The 18,507-nt window shown below is 46.6% G+C and overlaps 1 protein-coding gene and 1 long non-coding RNA gene across 15 annotated transcripts in view; one reads left to right on the plus strand and one right to left on the minus strand.

Moving 5' to 3' along the window:
* NTM (neurotrimin) overlaps nucleotides 1-18,507 on the plus strand; it is a 971,166-nt gene that overhangs the window by 760,616 nt on the left and 192,043 nt on the right. The window lies entirely within an intron of this gene.
* On the minus strand, nucleotides 8,671-12,786 carry LOC129479878 (uncharacterized). Its single transcript, XR_008656820.2, has 3 exons — nucleotides 12,166-12,786; nucleotides 10,546-10,691; nucleotides 8,671-9,830 (listed from the first exon to the last, which is right to left on the minus strand). It is a non-coding gene; the product is annotated as an uncharacterized lncRNA (long non-coding RNA).

Genomic DNA, 18,507 nt, shown 5'->3' on the forward strand with positions numbered 1-18,507 from the left:
CAGACACTAAAGTATATGAATCCAATTAAAGTTGTTCTGTGAGTGTGTTTTTTTTACATTGATAAACATGTTTGCTAATCATTTATCACAAATTAAATAGTAGAGCAATTTCTAAACAATGTCCTACAGATAATGAATGTCTTTTGAATATGCATACAAAATGTTACATCTCAACTGTTGCTAGTCCTGTTTACTCTCTCAGCTGTAGAATTTAGAAGCTGCCCAGGGACTGTAGAGAGCACGACATCAGATGTTGCCTCTCCAGGGACCATCCTCAGATCTTTGTGGACTGGCCCCAGGCTGTCCAGATGTTTATCTCCTTCATGCAGAAACAGGAGCCTCAAAGAATCTTCCAGTGGGTTATAGTTGTGGGTGTAGGGGTTCACCCAACTAACTTAACTTGCCAGGTGATCACACAGGTACAAGAGGCTGATAAGGGGCCGGGCTTGTTGGCTCATGCCTGTAATCCCAGCACTTTGGGAGGCCGAGGTGGGCAGATCACAAGGTCAAGAGATCAAGACCACCCTGGCTAACACCGTGAAACCCCGTCTCTACTAAAAAAAAAAAAAAAAAAAATTAGCCAAGCGTGGTGGCGGGCGCCTGTAGTCCCAGCTACTCAGGAGGCTGAGGCAGGAGAATGGCATGAACCCGGGAGGCAGAGTTTGCAGTGAGCCGAGATTGCGCCACTGCACTCTAGCCTGGGCGATAGAGCGAGACTCCATCTCAAAAAAAAAAAAAAAAAAAAAAAAAAGGCTGATAAGGTCACAAATCACTATTGACAGCGTGGAAATTTTTCTTTGGGTTGGGGGGATGGGTTGGTGTCACTAGTCCCAGCAGGTTATTGAGTGAATAATTCTCTTTAGAAAGTGCCCCTGGAAAAGTGTGGTTTGCAAAAGATGTGTGTGTGTGTGTGTTGGTAGGGTGGATGGGGTGGGGTCTATTGGTCATATATTCTAGAAAAGGAATTTGGAGGTGGCTGTACAGGGACTTGGTATCCAAAACCGTTTGCATTTCTGGAAGAGCAATGTTGAATAGTGCATACAGCTGTGTACGTGTTGTTACTATTGAATCTCTAAGTGATGGTTTAGAACCAACTTAGGGGATAGTTTTCCTGCATCTCACACATATATTGATTCAGAGTCTCTGGCACTATCCTCAGTAAGGTAACAAAGGGAAGCAAACAGATCCCAGGAGCCCTGAGTTGAGGTGTTGCTGTCCCCAGTGAGCCGATGTATCAGTACTCTAGGTAACTTGACCCAGTAGCTTAGACCCTGCGTTCCCATTCTGGCTTTGAAGACGGGAGAAATGTATTTTAAGACAGAATTCCTAAAGACAGACCTCAGGTGGGTTTTTCATGCCTACCTAGAAGTAAGGTCAGCTTTGGTTAATCTACAGCTTCCTGTGGGCTCTACCTCAAAGTCATGGAACGAAAGACTTCTTAGGAAATAAAAACTGATTTTTATCGTTATTTTTCCTCAGTGCACACACAGAATATCTGTCCTCCAACACCAGTCATTTCAAAATGGGGCTCCTAGGACTGTATTAGAAAGACCAAGAAGAGCATACAGTACAGGAGGTGCCAAATGGATACAGCCTCAACATTCTAAGCTTTGCCAAAAATGTCTATCTGTCTTCTCCCACTATTTCCTCACTTCTGTTCTCCTTTTTCATCTTCATCTACCTCCATTTTCTTGAGTTTTCTTGTGCAGTTTTGGTCAGGCTTTTTATTGAGAACAACCTCAACTCCTGCCAATGACTGTACAGCCTTCCTCTTTCTCTCTGGATGTTCTGCCGATCATTGAACATTCTTAACAGGTTTAGATGAAGCTGAAATGTAAATGTATCCGATTCTTAATTAGAAGAATCCAGTTCCAGAGTCTGTTAGGACTTTGGGAGCAGGAGATTTGTTTTCACAGTAAATATTCTCAGAACGAGAAGGGAACCTAGTCTGATATTCCCAGAGGTGACCAGTAATAGGAAATCATCTTGACAGATGAAACCACTCGCATCTAGAAATCAGTTGAGTGGCAGCATGAGGGAAAGAAAGCGAAGCCTCGGAAGTGGGAGATGGTTCAGCGTTGTTAGGGAGATGCAAGGAGATACCACACCAGTCAGAGAAAGTCACAAGATCAAGAGGTATGGAATGTGGCTCTCAAGTGGAAAAAAAAGGAAGGTACCACATTTTCCATTCTCTTCCTTGTGTTTTTTAATTCCCGTGATAATTACAATGAGAGGAGCAATCATGTTGCTAATTTTACTTCATGTGTTTAAGTTCTAATTAATACTATCTGATTCTTCTGCGTTCTGCTGAGGTGAAATACAGCCTGCTCCTTTGCACTTACACCCTTCTTTCTCTCAAGAATTTGCATAGGAAGTGAAGGCATGTTTGCATGTATTGTATTTTAGTAATTGGCATCCCTGCCTTCACAGTGCTACACCCCTTTCTAGTCTAATCTCCTGGACCTTTCCTCTCTCCATTCACCTTGGCAAATGTGGAACAGCTAAGGGTTTCAAACAGCCCTGCCCCTCAGAGAGTAGGGAAGTTTGATGGAGTTGCCGGCAGCAGACCTAAGCCTCCAGCAGGCTCTTCATGGACCCCTACAGAGCGAGATGGGAGCTTTCTCACGGTGAGAACTGCACGGCTGAGGCCTCATAGACATTAACATTGTCCTGTACAGAAAAGGAGACCGAGGCCCAGGGTGATGAAGTGACTTGCCCACAATCACACATTTCATAGCCTCAGATCTGGGATTTGAGATGTGTCTCTGCCTCCAACTTTCTTATGATGATGCTGTGAGATATGAATTATATGAGAAAGGGCTTTGCATGCTGTCATGTGCAAGGAAAGTTTGAGCTATTCTTTTTCTGGTTAATTAACAAAAACATTGTCATGAAATGTCTGCTGCATTCTCCGTTCTCATTTTGCAAGCTTTTGTGGAGCACAAAATGTTGCTTTGTGACTTCTAGTGGCATAGCTCACATGTGCTATAGATGCAGGCGTGTTAGGCTTCTGGCAGCCCGGTGTGAGTAACCATGGAGAACAGTTGGCGAGGTGCCAGTGTTGGGGCTCAGTGTGAGGCCAGCTATTGTCTCAGAGACACCTGGTTTAGGACAGATGCCTGCTACAGTGTGCCTTCAATTCAAGCAACTGATATTTACTGACTGCCTGTGATAATGAACTAGGTACCATGGAAGGCACAATAGGTTGTGAGAGGATTAAGGAAAGAAAGATAAAGAAAATACACAGGCCCTGCCTTCAGAATTGCCATATGGGCTGGCAAGGGTTATGATGGAACCCTATGAAAGCACGGCCTTGTTGGGTCAGGTGTGTGGGCGAGCAAGTAGGGAGGGGTGCTGTAGACACAGGGACAGCGTGGGAAATGGGTTGGGGCACGGGAGAGCATGCCACACTAAGGAAGGTGCAGGATCCCAGACCTCAAGGTCCTGGCATGTTCTTCTGAACTCTTTGAGCTTCATCCTGAAGCCAGTGGGAACCACTGAAGGCTCTTGAACAAGTAATTCTCAAACGGATTTGTTAGAAAGGTCCCTGCGGCAAAAAGAGTGACTGGACTGAAGAGGGTTGCGTGTGGGACCGAAAGACCAGGTGGAAGAGGCTCCTGCCCCCACTGCCTGGTGTTCAGAAGATGGTCCATTTAAGTTTAGGAAATGATTTGAGCTTGTGGTTGGAGGTTCAAAATTAGGGAGAATGCATGCAGGGAAATAACTAGCTCTTCTACAGCCCGGCTAGAGTCCCTTCCTACAGAGACCAGTTAATAGAGAACATCATCAAAGGCACCAAGAGTTTCTGTGAAGGACTTAGATAATTATTTGTCCAGTGTTGGTTGAAGTAAATTACTTTGGAGTGAACAGCTGATGCAGCTCAAGTGCCTGAGGACACATTCCTCTGCCTGACATTTTATACCTGTGCGACCACTGCCCCGCCCCCATCTGCACCCCCAACCCCGTCAGGATCCTGCCTGCTCCTTCTACCAGGGTGGGAACTCCAGCAGGGGAAGGAAAACAGCCCTCCCCTAAAGGCTTCCTTTGTTTGGTTCAGACTAGGTCATTGTATTTGAGAGTTAAAATTGGGTCTGTTTCTGTATCCATCCGGTGTTTGTCATTCAATTGCCTGTGCAGGTTCCCTGCTTTATTTCATTAAGTAGCTGCTATCTTCTTTGTATCATAAGCTCCTAAACTATAGAGTAAGGAATATGTTTTGTTCTGAAGAGTGAACACTGCATCTTCACAGGCATATAAGCTCAATAAATAAATGTGTAATGTTGAACATAGTGATGTAGCCATGTATTTGGTTACTTGGAAAATAATAGGGAAGGAAGGGGACAATGGCATCCGCACTCAGAAGGTTTGTAAACATTAACACCTCTGTGCTCCTGCGGAGTCCCTGATACTCTTCCCCTCAGTACTTACATTGACCTGATTACCACAAGAACAGGGTGGGGTAGAGACCATTTTTCCCCATTGACATATATGAAAACTGAGTCACAGAGACTAGGGACTCAGGCTTGTCACAACACAATGGATAAAGAGAGAAGCACCCCACTGGACTCCATGGAAATCAAGCTACTAGGCATGGTTGCTGCCTCTCTCAAATATGAACAAGCAAGCTGAGGTGATCGCAGATAAAATATACGAATGCATGGCAGCTTCCAGATGGCAGAAATCTTGTTAAAATCTGAGTAACACCCAGTGCATTGTCAAGCTTTCAAAATGTTCATTGCAAAATCTTACAATCCACTCATCCCAGAAAAGACTATTACTAATTTTGGGTCAAAGAATCAGGAGATGCCCACTGTCATCCAAAATCTTTCTTGAAGTCAGGAGCTAAATAGCCTTAGGCTTATGAAAGAAAGAGCTGCACAGAGTTCACCTCTGTAGGCTCCTTATCGATAAATTATCTCCCATGTCTCTCCCAGCACCATATTTATACTCATTTGTAAAGTTCTCAGCGGAAACATCCCTTCCACAAGCCCTTCCCTGACCCATTAGACAAGGCCGGGTTCCTCCACACACATCTACTTTCTTTCTGCACAACCCCCATAATTTCCTATCGTGAGAAACAGCACACTTCTGCATTATAATCCTGTCTTTCTCTGCCTGTCTGCATGAGTCTGTCTTGTTTGCCTCTGCATTGAATTCCTCAAGAGCTTAACACAATACATGGTACATAGCAGGTGCTCAATGAACATTTGGCAAATAAATGGGCATATAATCCTATTCTAATGCACTTCAGTTCATCCACGTCTTTGGAGATAACTACCTGAAAGGAAGTTTAAGGGTAAGTTAGAAGCACAGGTCGGGGGATGGCTGTGAGTTGAAAGGTTACCCAGGGGACCTAAGGAATGGGCCACAAAGACCCCTGACACACAGCCCTCCCTGCCTGCCCTGTTTAGGTGGATTCCAGCACCTTAAGAGCATGTCTGTTTTGATGTCTGATGGTGAGAACGAGGCCTAACATATTTGGGAAAGGCAACTCCCAGGAAGAGGACGTTTCCATGCTTCTGTTTCTGGCGGTGATGGACTTCCCTGCCCCCATTATTTCTTCACCCTGGCTTGCTTCTTTATTGCTTCCAAATATGATTTTTTCTCCTGCATTCAGCTCTGCTTATTCGCTTTGCTGCTGATGGGAGCGTACTTCACAGCCTGGCATTTGAGGGCAGCTGCAGCCGACTCTAGTCTTTCTTCCTCAGTGTTCTCTCTCTGCTCTCGTCAGACCAAACCTTTAAACATCTGTCCCAGAGCCACACCCAAATCTTTATTCTTTGTTTGTTTAATTAATTAATTAATTTTAAACAGTCTCACTCTGTAGATGGGACTATAGGCACATGCCACCATGCCCAGCTATTTTTTTTTTCTTTTTTTGTAAACAGGGTCTCACCATGTTGCCCTGGCTGGTCTTGAACTCCTAGACTCCAGCCATCCTCCCACCTTAGCCTCTCAAAATGCTGGGATTACACGCGTGAGCCACTGTGCCTGCCCCATACCCATATCTTTAGATACCTTTTTCTTCCTAGAGAGAACACCTTCTCACCTCTCTTCTATTTATTCAGCTGATCTTTTGTTTGGTTGGTTGGCTTTTAATTTTTTTTTTTTATTTCAGTAGGTTAGTGGGGAACAGGTGGCATTTGGTTACGTGAATAAGTTATTCAGTGGTAATTTCTGAGATTTTGGTGCACCCTTCACTCGAGCAGTGTACAGTGTACCCAAGCTGTTGTCTTTTATCCCTTGCCACCCCTGACCTTTTTCTCTGAGGCCCCAAAATCCAATGTAGCATTCTTATGCCTTTGAGTCCTCATAGCTTAGCTCCTATATATGAGTTCAAGAACATACGACGTTTGGTTTTCATTCCCGAGTTACTTCACTTAGAGTAATAGTCTCCAATTCCATCCAAGTTGCTGCAAATGCCATTACTTTGTTCCTTTTTATGGCTGAGTAGTATTCCATGGTGTATATATATTCATATATCACATTTTCTTTATTCATTGATTGACAAGCATTTGGGCTGGTTCCATATTTTTGCAATTACAAATTGTGCTGCTGTAAACATGTGTGTGCAAGTATCTTTTTCGTATTATATAATGACTTCTTTTCCTCCGTGTAGATACCTAGTAGTGGGTAGATCTACTTATAGTCCTTTAAGGAATCTCCACACTGTTTTCCATAGTGGTTGTATTTTTATTATTATATTCTTTATTAGTTTCCTGTCCACATGCTCCCACCAGCCACTGAACTCCCCAAATCCTCCCCTCACCCAGAATGTCCCTCATTAGTACCTAAGCCTGGCTGGATGGTGTCCCCTCACCCCTATGCCAGTGTCCCAGGAGACAGAAATGTTCTTGGCCCTCCAGGCTCTCTTAGGCCAGGGCCAGAAGGGCCCCCACTCCCGGCTTCTGGCTGCAGGCTCTACCTTGCCCCGTGTCCTCTCTCCCAGAGGCAGGGCTCACCTGAGAGGTTCCCTGCTCCCAGTGCCTGACTACAGGCCACCCTCCATCTTTCTAGCACCTCCTTTCCTTGCAGCCTCCCAAATATCTCACACTCCCTCTCCGGAAGAGTTCCTTCTGATCTCAAAGTATTTGTGAGATTTACACATAAGATTGCCTTTGTTCCAGTTCTCTAGAGGCAGATTCTGGGATACAGATTTGTGTGGTCATGACTTATTAGGGAAGTGGGCCTACGAGAAAAGGCAGAAGGTGTGAGGGAAGCCAGGCAGGACAGGGCAAGAAGCCAAGTGGAGGCTCGAGTTTAGGCAGAGAGCCACCAGGGTGACCAGGCCCTTTTATAACTCCCACACAGGCCACACAGGCTACTGCTAGGGGCCACCCTGGGGGACGCAAACCCCAGGCACTTGGGGCTGTCTGTGAGATGGGGGTGCAAACAGAGTCTCAGGCTGGGCTGTCAGAAGCAGAAGCACCCAGAACCCAGGGAGCACACAGAAATGATGGAAGGGGCCGAGGGGCCTGGGCTGAAGGCTGACTTCCTGCTTTGCCCTGCACAGGGAGAGAGAGACAGTGCAGTGGTTATGCAAATGATGAGACCCCCATCGAGGTGAGGGAGGGCTCTGGAATGACAACAGGCCCCAGCAGAGGTAGTGTCCTCCCACTGGGAGCTTTCCTCTTTCTGGAGGATGCATCCTGTTCCCCAAGGTGCCACGTCACCTAGGTAAACTATCTGGAAAGATCCAGTTACCTTTTCTGCACTTAATTACTCACATTTTCTTGTTTTAGTGAGTGTTGTCTTTCCAGACCCTGGGGACCCCTTCCTCTCAGCCTCCTCACAGGCCACTAGTGAGAGGAGAGGCTTCTGTGGGTTCTACAGGACAGGGACAGAGGATGAGCCTCCAGCCCCTGCAGTGTGCATCTGCACATTGGTCCTGCTGTCCTGTCCCAACCGTGTCTCACCTCTGTAGATGGTAGAAACGGAGCTCAGAAGCCAGCAGCCTCTCTCCTTGAAGGATGCCAGTCCACTCACCTACTGTGCCTCACTCTCACCTAGGCCCCGGGCAGTCATGTGGGCACTGTGTTACCACGAAAGGTGAGAGGATGTGTGGCCAAGGTCACCTAGTGAGGGAACAGACAAGGCCCACCTCGAACCCAGATGTCCCCTTTGTCCCTCTGGAGTTCTAGCTGTATTTGATCTTTCTTCCGGTGAACTGTGGGGTTTGGATGCAGCAGAGACTCTCTCTTCTTTGGTTGTGAACAAGATTCCTTCTTTCCAGCCACTCCCTCCCACCACACATGACCACACATGTACATCATATGTGTACATGGTCCCTGGGGCAAAGATCAGGTGCACAGGCAGTCTGCCTGCTGCCCAGTTCGCACACATGGGTGCCAGGCTTCACACACACTAACTGGAAAGGAAATGGCAGCTGCGTGTGGTCTGGGGTATGATTTTGGTTTCCCAAGCTGTGATATTTTCTTTTCCCCTTCAAGTCATGTTCAAGTCCTAAGTATGGATGGTGCTTTAAGGTGATAGGAGTGTGCTAGAGGCAGGATCCAGGTCGGGTTCTGGGGTTTGATGGTTAAAGTTTGTCTTGACAAAGAATTGGAGGTGGAACTAGCCCCAGAGATGAAGCCAGGAGTGACACACATGTTGGCTTCCCCAGAGGCCAGCGCATCCTTCATAGTCGCACCAGGCCTTGGACATGGGAGGAGCAAGGTAATTCTAGCCCCTTTTCTAGTGTGACTCCATGTGGCTAATCTATACTGTTCTTCCCAGTTTGCCTGAATACATCCTGGTTTAATCAGTGTAATTGCAAAAAAAAAGTGTCTGATTTGGACAACTGCCAGGCTGGCCTAACTTGTCCAGGGACTGAATGAAGCCCCATTTCTTCATCCAGTGTGTCCCATAGTGTGGGGTGACACACACTGGCCAGTGAGGGCAGGACTGGAGACAAAGCAAAGATGGAGGAGAGCCTGCAGATGGATTTGTTTCATGGGCTCCTGTGTCTTCTTCCCAGCTCCTTCCCTGCCAAAGAGGGCTGTCCCCTGGAGAAGAAAGAGACAAGCTCAAGTGTGCTACCATTTATTACCATCAGTGATTCTTTGAGCTGGCCTTTGCAGAGTTCTTCATTTTGGTTCCCTGCCTGCTCTTTGTCTTCAGGATAAAGTGCAGACTCTTTCACGAGGGCGTATTGCACAAGCTACCTGTAATAGTCAGGGATCCTACAGGGAAAAGATGGCATCCTCAAACTGGGTAATTTGAGCAGAGTTTAATAAAGTGGATATTTACAAAGGTGCAGCCAAGGTCTAGGAAAACTGTAAGGGACAGTCAGGACCCTGGGGCCACGAACAGGAAGGCACTGTTAACACTTTTAGGCCTGAAGGTATAAGGGGAAGAGATCATGGCTGCCACCAGACAGGGCTGTGTGGAGAGGGTCACTAGCCAGGGGCAGTGATCTTTGATGGAGGGATATAGACAGCTGGTGGATGGACCTTGCTTCCTCCCCAACCCTGACTCCTGCCACTGCTTCCCAGTGGCAGAACAACAGGAGGCCAGAGGGCAGAGAGCCTGTCCACGTGATCCATGCTGGTCAGCCTGCACTGGGTGGTGGATATGCGGACACACAGAGAGCAGCAGGCTACCTTGCTGGCTTTGTCCCTGCTAACTTTTCTCTTCTACCCATGCCTTCTATTCCATAAGCTCCCCATTTCCATCCTTCCTCAAACTCGCCAGTATTTTCCCCAGCTCCTTTGTGCTTTGCTCATGCTCCTCCTCCTGCTGGACATGCTGTACCTTACTCTTCCTTGCTGTTTACCAAGCTCTTTCCAACCTTGGCAGCCGCCTCAACACCTACCAAGATCCAAATTGCCCTGAAAGCAACCACGAGTCATGTGTGAGGGTTCTTGGAGTAGGGAAAAAAATTGTGTCTACTTCCTGCCTTCCCAGAGCTCCACATATGACAAAAAGATAAAGCATGGACGTCCTGCTTCCAGTACACACCAAGATAAAGTATGTCTGGAAAACACTCATGGGGGAATAGCAAAATTTTGCAGAGAAAAGCTTGCCAGTATATGAATTAATATTTAAACTTGACCTTGGTGTGGCATAGGAATTTGTCTAACAAACAATAAGGAAGGGCATTCCAAATAAAGCAGGAAGTCACAGAATTCCCAATGTGAACAGAATGTACAGGAAACAGTGAAAAGTGGTCCGGTGCACCTAACGAATGTCATGTTCGAAGTCCTAGGGTGGGCCTGAGACAAGGGAGCCTCAGTGTAGGCCTGAGACAAGGGAGCTGATGCCCAAGGTCAGGAGAGGAATGTCCCAGCTCAAGCTGGAAGAGTGAAGTGCCCTTCCTCCACTCTTTCATTCTGTGCAGACCCTTAGTGGATTAGACGGTGCCCTCCCACATTGGGGAGGGTGGGTCTTATTTACGCAGTCTGCTGATCATCTCTTCTGGAAACACCTCAGACACACCCAGAAATAACGTGCTACCAGCTGTCTGGCATCCCATAGTTCAGTCAAATTAACACAGAGAATTAATCATCACAGAAAGTGAGGTGGAGCTTTGTAGGGATCACTCACTGAAGTCCAAGCTCCAATGGCAGATGGAGTCCAGCGTGAATTCCCACTGAACTTTCGGCACTTCTGGACTCTTTCCTTTATGAAAGGTTGGTCTCCATGACAGGATTCCAGAGACCCTCGTCTGTGTTTGGGCTATTTTGAACATGCTAGGGAAAGAAAAGGAAAGAAAAACGTCCAGGTTACCTAGCTTTGGTCACCTAGGGGAAAAAGGCTCCACCGTTTGTGGCTCTGCGAGATGATAAAGATGTCCCACATTGCCCAGGTTACCTTTTGCTAGAGTTTAGAATTTAGAGTTCTTGACTACATGTGTGTAACAGAGTTATTGAATCAAAAAAATGGCTTGTGGGAGCTGTGACTTACAAATAAGATATGACCTATTGAGCAAGCCCATTCTTGCTTCAGCATTTAAATGAATGTTGGGCTTTTGTTGTGGATACAAATCAAAGTGTTGTGCCATTCATTTCGGAAAAGTCATGGCCCACCAAACTCAACAGAGTTTGTTTTGAGAGAATGCTACTGTATTTGACAGTGACAGGAAGGACAGATGGTAGGTGTGCTTATGGAGAATTTTCTGGAGGTCCACAGAGCAAAGGCTTCTTGATTTATCCCTAAGACATTACAGAAGTGGAGGGGGACTTCCTCCCTGCACGATTCTCACACATGGTGACCAGGTGTTGTGGGAGATGTGTGCATTTGTATTTGTGAGTGCAGGTTGGTGGGGACATGCAGAGTAATTATACTCACAAACTGGGCCTTTATTGGATGCAGGCCTCGTGGTCTTTTATCTCTCGGGAGTTTGTGAAAGATGGGAGATTTTAATCAAATAATTAATCAGTGGACAGATATTTATTGTGTGCTTACTTTGTACTCTACACGATGTTCTGTAGAGACACAAGTGAAAATAAGACATGATCCTTGCTTTTCAAGAACTTAAAATCAGTCACGTCAGCAATGTGACATCCCTAAGATGAGAAAGCAGTACACGTTATAGACTGTACAGTAGGTTTGTTTGTTGAATTTTTACAATAAACAAAAGAATGTATTTACAGGCATGTTTCTATTTAATCTTCTCATTAACCCCATGCAAGAAGGGAGGTTGTTTCTACTGCAGGTGATTTAAATGAAACCCAGTGGCGTGAGATAACCTCTCTGAGGCCTGAGAGGCATCAGGAACAGAGCTGGGACATTCCCTGTGGCAGACTTCAGACCCTGTTCTCTTCGTTCTCCCGGAGCCTCTCTCTGACTACAACTACCTCCTAGCAGCGTGGGACTCACAGTGCAGTGTGTGTGCTGCTGCTTTTGGTTTTGTTTGTCTCCTTTTTCCTCCCCCTAATCCTTTCACCTGTATCATAAGTGTGCTGTCTGCTTCTACCTAGGTATGATTAGCCCTCTTACTTTCATAGCTAGGAAAGATTCCATGGCATACCTCCGTTTTCTTATGTAATGCAAAAATGGTAATAGTTGGGAGATGTGAGAACAGTGTGCAATGTGAATCTAAGTCTAGTATTTTTGTCTCTCTATGACCCAAATCAATTTTGTAAACTTCCACACAAGTTTAGAGTCTAAAAGAAATCCAGTAGGGTCAACATTAGCGGCCTCAGCTGTGAAGCTTTCTCTTACGATAAAGGAGGAAGGTGCAGCTGATATCTGAATGCTCAGCGTCTTCGTGGTGAAGTATCCTGTTTTGTTAGTTTCCCCCAGAGAACACTTTCTCACAAGAGCAGATTTGGAAGAAGTACATGCCAACACCATGGCAGCGTGTGTGGGTATTTCTGAGCCATTTGCGTCGTGATGTTCCCCTATTATGCTGGAGGGGAGGGGCGGGGCACAAGCCGAATGCTCAGAGGAACCAAACTTAGGGGCAGCTGGAGCGTTTCTGTGTGATAAGAGGCAATTGTGACCAGGTGCTGCGAAGGGCGGAAGCACTTATTTTGCTGTAGTTTCAAGCATTGCTTGAGATGTGCTGCCTTTCAGACGCAGTTAAAGGACCATTTGATAGAAGGAAGGGTTGGACCGCACACTGTCTGGATCCATTATTGCCTTCAGATCTTCAGGCAGGTGTGTTTAAGAAAGGCCAAGACTGGATTTTTCTCTCTTTTTTCAATAATCTGTCTCCTTATTTCAACACTCTCTTTGCCCATCTTTAGAAGGTCCCAAGCAGACACTCTCGCTTCTTTTTTTTCTTCCAATTCCCAGGTTCTCTCTCTCTCTCTCTCTCTCTCTGTCTCTCCCAACCACTCTCTCTCTCCCCTCCCCCACACCCCTCTCTCTCTCCCCTCCCCCCACCCCTCTCTCTCTCCTCACCTCCCTCTCTCTCTTTCTCCCTTCCCCCCCACCCCTCTCCCTCTCTCTTTCTCCCCTCCCCCCCACCCCCTCTCTCTCTTTCTCCCCTCCCCCCACCCCTCTTTCTCTCTTTCTCTCCCCACCCCTCTCTCTCTCTTTCTCCCCTCCCCCCCACCCCTCTCTGTCTTTCTCCCCTCCCCCCCACCCCTCCTCTCTCTTTCTCCCCTCCCCCCACCCCTCCTCTCTCTTTCTCCCCTCCCCCCCACCCCTCTCTCTCTCTTTCTCCCCTCCCCCCACCCCTCTCTCTCTCTCCCCTCCCCCCACCCCTCTCTTTCTCCCCTCCCCCCACCCCTCTCTCTCTTTCTCCCCTCCCCCCCACCCCTCTCTCTCTTTCTCCCCTCCCCCCACCCCTCTCTCTCTCTCCCCTCCCCCCACCCCTCTCTCTCTCCCCTCCCCCCACCCCTCTCTCTCTTTCCCCTCCCCCCACCCCTCTCTCTCTCCCCTCCCCCCACCCCTCTCTCTCTTTCTCCCCTCCCCCCCACCCCTCTCTCTCTTTCTCCCCTCCCCCCACCCCTCTCTCTCTTTCCCCTCCCCCCACCCCTCTCTTTCTCCCCTCCCCCCACCCCTCTCTCTCTTTCCCCTCCCCCCACCCCTCTCTCTCTCCCCTCCCCCCACCCCTCTCTCTCTTTCTCCCCTCCCCCCCACCCCTCTCTCTCTCTTTCTCCCCTCCCCCCCACCCCTCTCTCTCTCTCTTTCTCTCCTCCCCCCCACCCCTCTCTCTCTCTTTCTCTTTTCTCATCCTAAATCCAAAAGTAGCTTCAGGACCTGAGTCCATACTTTTATGCTTCTATTTCTGCAGTGCACATCTTGGGCTTGCTTAATCATTTATTTTGCTTTTCCTCTATGTATAAATGCAGCATATGTAATAAAACAACTATTCACCAGAAAGATATTCAGGACACAGAGGGTTGCATTTTTAGAGCATTGGAACAGTAGGTGCAGCTGCAGAAAATTGCAGGTATGGCAGTGTTCTTTCTCTACCGTACTCGGAGCTCCCATGCATGAGTGAGCATGTGCACATGTAGTTGGGTCGTCTTGGCCAAATACACCCTGAATATTGACACAGGTGGGGCACCCTCAATAATCCCTGCTCAAATAGTACAGGCCTATTCTCTAAAAGAAGACACTTATCCAGAAGAGGAACATGTTGCAGACAGACACACACAGACTAAGAAGGGGACTGTGGCTCAGTACTGAAATGGAAAACAAATGCCTTTTCCAGGCTTTATTTCTTTTTGTCGGGATTCTTCCAGGATGCTGAGTCTGCTAGGCCGTGGGCTGTCCACAGGGGCACACACAGGAGGGGAGGGCCGCAGGAGGGATGCTGATGGGAAAACCATTCACAGAGGCACAGAAGGCTAATGGCCACTGCCAGAGGGCTGCAGTGCGGGGCAACTGGAGGGCAACATTGAAGCTGGAGGACAGAAGGGAGCTGGAATTGCAGGGCCCTGTCCAGAATCCTCAAGGGTACAAAGCTTGTTCCTTTATTCTTCATATATGTGGCAGGATGGGCAGAGAGGATGCCAGCAGTGGGAGGGCGGTATATCTGTAGGTTGTGGACGAAAGGGGAGAGGCTTTGCAGGTCTGGTCTGAGAACATCCGGCCCTTTTGATTGTCCATCTCCCACCTCTTGTTGGCCTATGTTGCATTAACTTGTGACTATTCCTCAATATCTGATGAGCGACCATCTCCAGTTCAGCCCACCTGGATGAATCAGGGACAGTGGAGTTTGAAACCTTACTCACTCTGACTTAATCACCAAAGTTACCCACCATCCTGAGAGAGGTGAGATACCGTACCACGTTTCAGGAGCAGTTTTGTAGAAGGACTATGTCAAGGGCTGTCTCTGAAAAGAGAGAACTCATCGTCTGAATGTCCCACCTCCAGAGCCTTCTCTGTGGCTGGGGGAGCAGTTATGCTCGTTTTCACTTTTCTTTTTTTAACCTAGGAGCAATGTGTCCTCTACATTGTTGAGGAGACTGGATAAATGAGACAGATAGATGGGGGCAGGCGTGCGGGGGTGACAGAGTTGGCCGCCGAGGTACCTTTGTGATCCATCTCTGCAGAAGCCGGCGTTCGTTCCGTGGGGATTCAGCAAGACTGATACCCAGCAGTGACAGTTTGGACATCTAAACATGACCTTGGATGTGTTCAGAACCGCAGCTGGCACTGTGCCAACTTCTCAGTGTAGTATATCACAGGAGCCGCAGAACCATGCTGGAAATTGGCTGCGTTCTGAGTGGTAGTGCATCTGCAGATGAACCTCTCTGGCCCTGTAGTGCGGTGCGGTGCTGGGGGACGGCTTCCATTTCTTTCAATTTTCAATAATTAGATTCTCATAAGGAAGCCCAGGACAGTCCTCTCGTATTCATGGGGAGGTTGTGAGATGCCCTCGTTGTAGGCATCAAAAATAATTATTCAAGCAGTTTAGTGTTTGTCAGTCAGCATTTCCTGCACTGTGGCCACTCACCTGGTACTTGTCAGATTTCAGCTGCTGGGGAAGAAAATAAAGGACTCTGCTTCTGGTTTCCCAGAACATATGGGTTACAGGGAAGTTCTCTCCTGTAACGTATCAGAAAACTGTTTCATACCATAGTCCTTTCCTAGTGCCTATTCACTCTGCAACTCTCATTTTTGCCAGGAAACACGCGTCTAAGTTAGAGGTTCTCAGCGAGCTCTCCAGACCAGCATCAGCAGCATTTGGAGTTCTGTCAGAAATGCAGCCTCCCAGGCCCTGCCTGGGCCTACTGAATCAGAAACCCACGGAGTAAGGTCCCAGGGATCTCTTTTTTATTGGGTCTTTCAGGCGATTCTGATGCACAGTGAATTTGAGAAGAATTGATTTAGATGTTCTTTTGGGAGGCCCTGTAAGAACGCTAAATTTGGAAAACAAAACAAAACAAAAACTGGCATGAATCCTGCTTCTACAGTTTAATATCAGCATGGTTTCAGTCAATATGGCTAATGTTTTTTAGCCTCAGCTAATTTTGTCTGTAAATTGGCAATAAGTGAACCCAACCAAGTTTGTGAGATGATAAAATAGTGCATATGGTGGGCTCATATAGTCAATTAACCTTGACCATGAATGTGAATTCATCCAGTTCCCTGCTTGGACCCAAGTGAAGGTCAGAGCAGTGGCCACCCTTCAAGTTATTAATATAAGCTATCCTAGATACATTACTAGCAAAGCAAGCTGCAAAGTGTGTTTTTGTTCTTGAGAGATTTCAATCCTATGTAGTTCCAAATTCGTGTTTCAGACAAGGCAGTACCAGATGACAGTCATGGGGTCTACAAGGAGCATAAGGGAAGGTACAGAAGGTACAATGTCAGGTGCACCCTCTATCGACTGCAGTTTTCTCCTTCTTGCTCACCCTCAGAGTCCATTCTGGATATTGTCATCAAAACCACAAGAAAGGCTTGGAGCATACCCTTGACCGGTTCAAACTTCATGTGCATTCAAGTTACCTGGACATCTTATTAAAATGCAGAATCAAATTTGTTATCTCTGAGAGGAGGCCTGAGATTCTGCATTTCTGACAAGCTCCCACCCAAGTGCTGCTGATGTTGCTGGTTTGCCAGCCACACTTTTGTGTAGTGTGGTGCTAGCTCAGTGCTTCTCAAACCCTCATGTGCACAAAACTCATGTCTAGATATGAACTTCTAGACGTGACCCAAGGAATGACCAGGGGCCATCAGCATTGGCATCATCTGGGAGCTTGCTAAAAATGCAGAATCCCAGGCCCTACCTCAGACCTACTGAATCAGCATCTGCACTTCTGCAAAATCCCCAGGGGGTTGACGTGCACAGTAAAGCTTGAGAAACATGTGGAGCTGGCATCACAACTTTGTTTATTTCCATGGAAATCTGTGCTTGGTTTAAGGCTGTGTTCTCACCACCTTGAAATCCTTATTCATGCTTGAGCAAAATACTCTGTGTTCTTATTTTGCACTGGGCCCCACAAATGATATAAGTTGTCCTAGACACACTGCTCCATATTAGTGGTTTTGAAACATTAGTGTGTGTGTGACCCAATTGAGATGTTGTTATAAATTCCCAAATATTCTGAATCAGTAGAATGGGGGTGAGACTAAGAATCTGTAATAAACCTCTCCTGTGATTCTAGTGTAAGTAGTCCATGTGCACTTTGAAAGTTAGTCCCCAGACCTTCTCCAAGCTAGGCCTTCACTCATTTCCATGCTGTATCAGAATGGTGCCAGAGAGAGCCCACATCTCATCCGCATTGCCAGAAAATGCAATAAGCTGCAAAAAACTTGTTGAACACCTGTGCCAAGGTGTTTCTTTTTGGGCAGTATTTCCCACAAGAGCTCTCAGCAAACTATCCATCTGCACCTAAGTGATCCTTCCATAATGTTGAGACATTTACATAAGCAAAGCAGAAAGGATGCACAGTACAGGATGTCTCATGGGGACAGGGGGTCTCCTGAAGAAGCAGGTGTGTGCAATAGCACTTGTTAGAATTTTTATTGTCACAAACCATTTTGAGAATCCAATAGAAGCCATCACCCATCCTCAATGAAAAATTCACCTTTGCACATTATGAGTCTCACATAGGACCAGGAATTAGAAGACTTGACTGAGAGGTCTGACTTCTATACTTTTAGCTCTCATTCCTTGGACAAGTCATCAGGCTATTCAGAACCCTAGTGTCCTGATCTTTAAAGTAGAGAATGGGTAAGAGTGTCAACCTCACAAATTTGTTGCAAAAAATCAAAGGAGACATTGAGCTGTAAAAGTGCTTTGTACCCTGCAAAATAATGTATACATTTGAGGCATCATTATACATCCTCTGCTGCATTGTTATTTCCAGCATTATAGTCAGGATCAGGACACTGTGTTTGTAAATTTAGCCCAAGGCCATGGAACAGACTTGCTGTAGTAAGAGAGGGAAATGAATATAGACAGAAAGACATGATGAGGACTTGGCAAGAGTTGCTGGGAAATTTAAAGTGTAGAAAAGAGAAGGGAGCTTCCACAATTCAAGGACTCCAGATGCAAAAATAAAAGAAAGAAAATCTATTTTTATATGTGCAGACAGTTTTGAGATTTTGGAAAGTGGCTTTAGTCTAGCGGTAACCGAACATTTCTACCCCTGGGTATAATGAAGATGAATAGCAATAGTGGTGGTCTCTATTTAGTTTTGACTGCAAAAGCCTTCTGTGGGAATTTGCTATTCTGAGATGAGAGGAATGATGTTTAGTAGTTAAAAGCTGGGTCTCTGATCTAACACGTAATTATTGTGTGACTTGGAGAACTAGTTTAGTTTAGTTTCTCTGCTCTTCTAGGCTTTTTCCAATAAAAGATTCTTCATAGGGTTATTATAAGTATTGAATGACTTAGTGCACTCTAAACACCTAGACATAAATGTGAAGACAGAGAATCCTTCACAGTTCTCCCTTTGCTCAAGGATTATCATCACCCAAATCCTTGAGCAATGGGAGAACTGGTAGTATTCGAAGTATCCAGCCATCCTGGGCATGCAAGTTACCTCTAGGTTATAACTGAGATCGTATTTGAAGTGGTTCTGTGCTCAAGTGGTTTGAGAAGCTCTGAGCAACATTCTGAGGCTGTAATCCCATAAGGCCTTTGCTGTGTTCCAG

This window comes from Symphalangus syndactylus, chromosome 3 (genome assembly GCF_028878055.3).
Source record: "Symphalangus syndactylus isolate Jambi chromosome 3, NHGRI_mSymSyn1-v2.1_pri, whole genome shotgun sequence".
Classification (NCBI taxonomy): Eukaryota; Metazoa; Chordata; class Mammalia; order Primates; family Hylobatidae; genus Symphalangus; species Symphalangus syndactylus.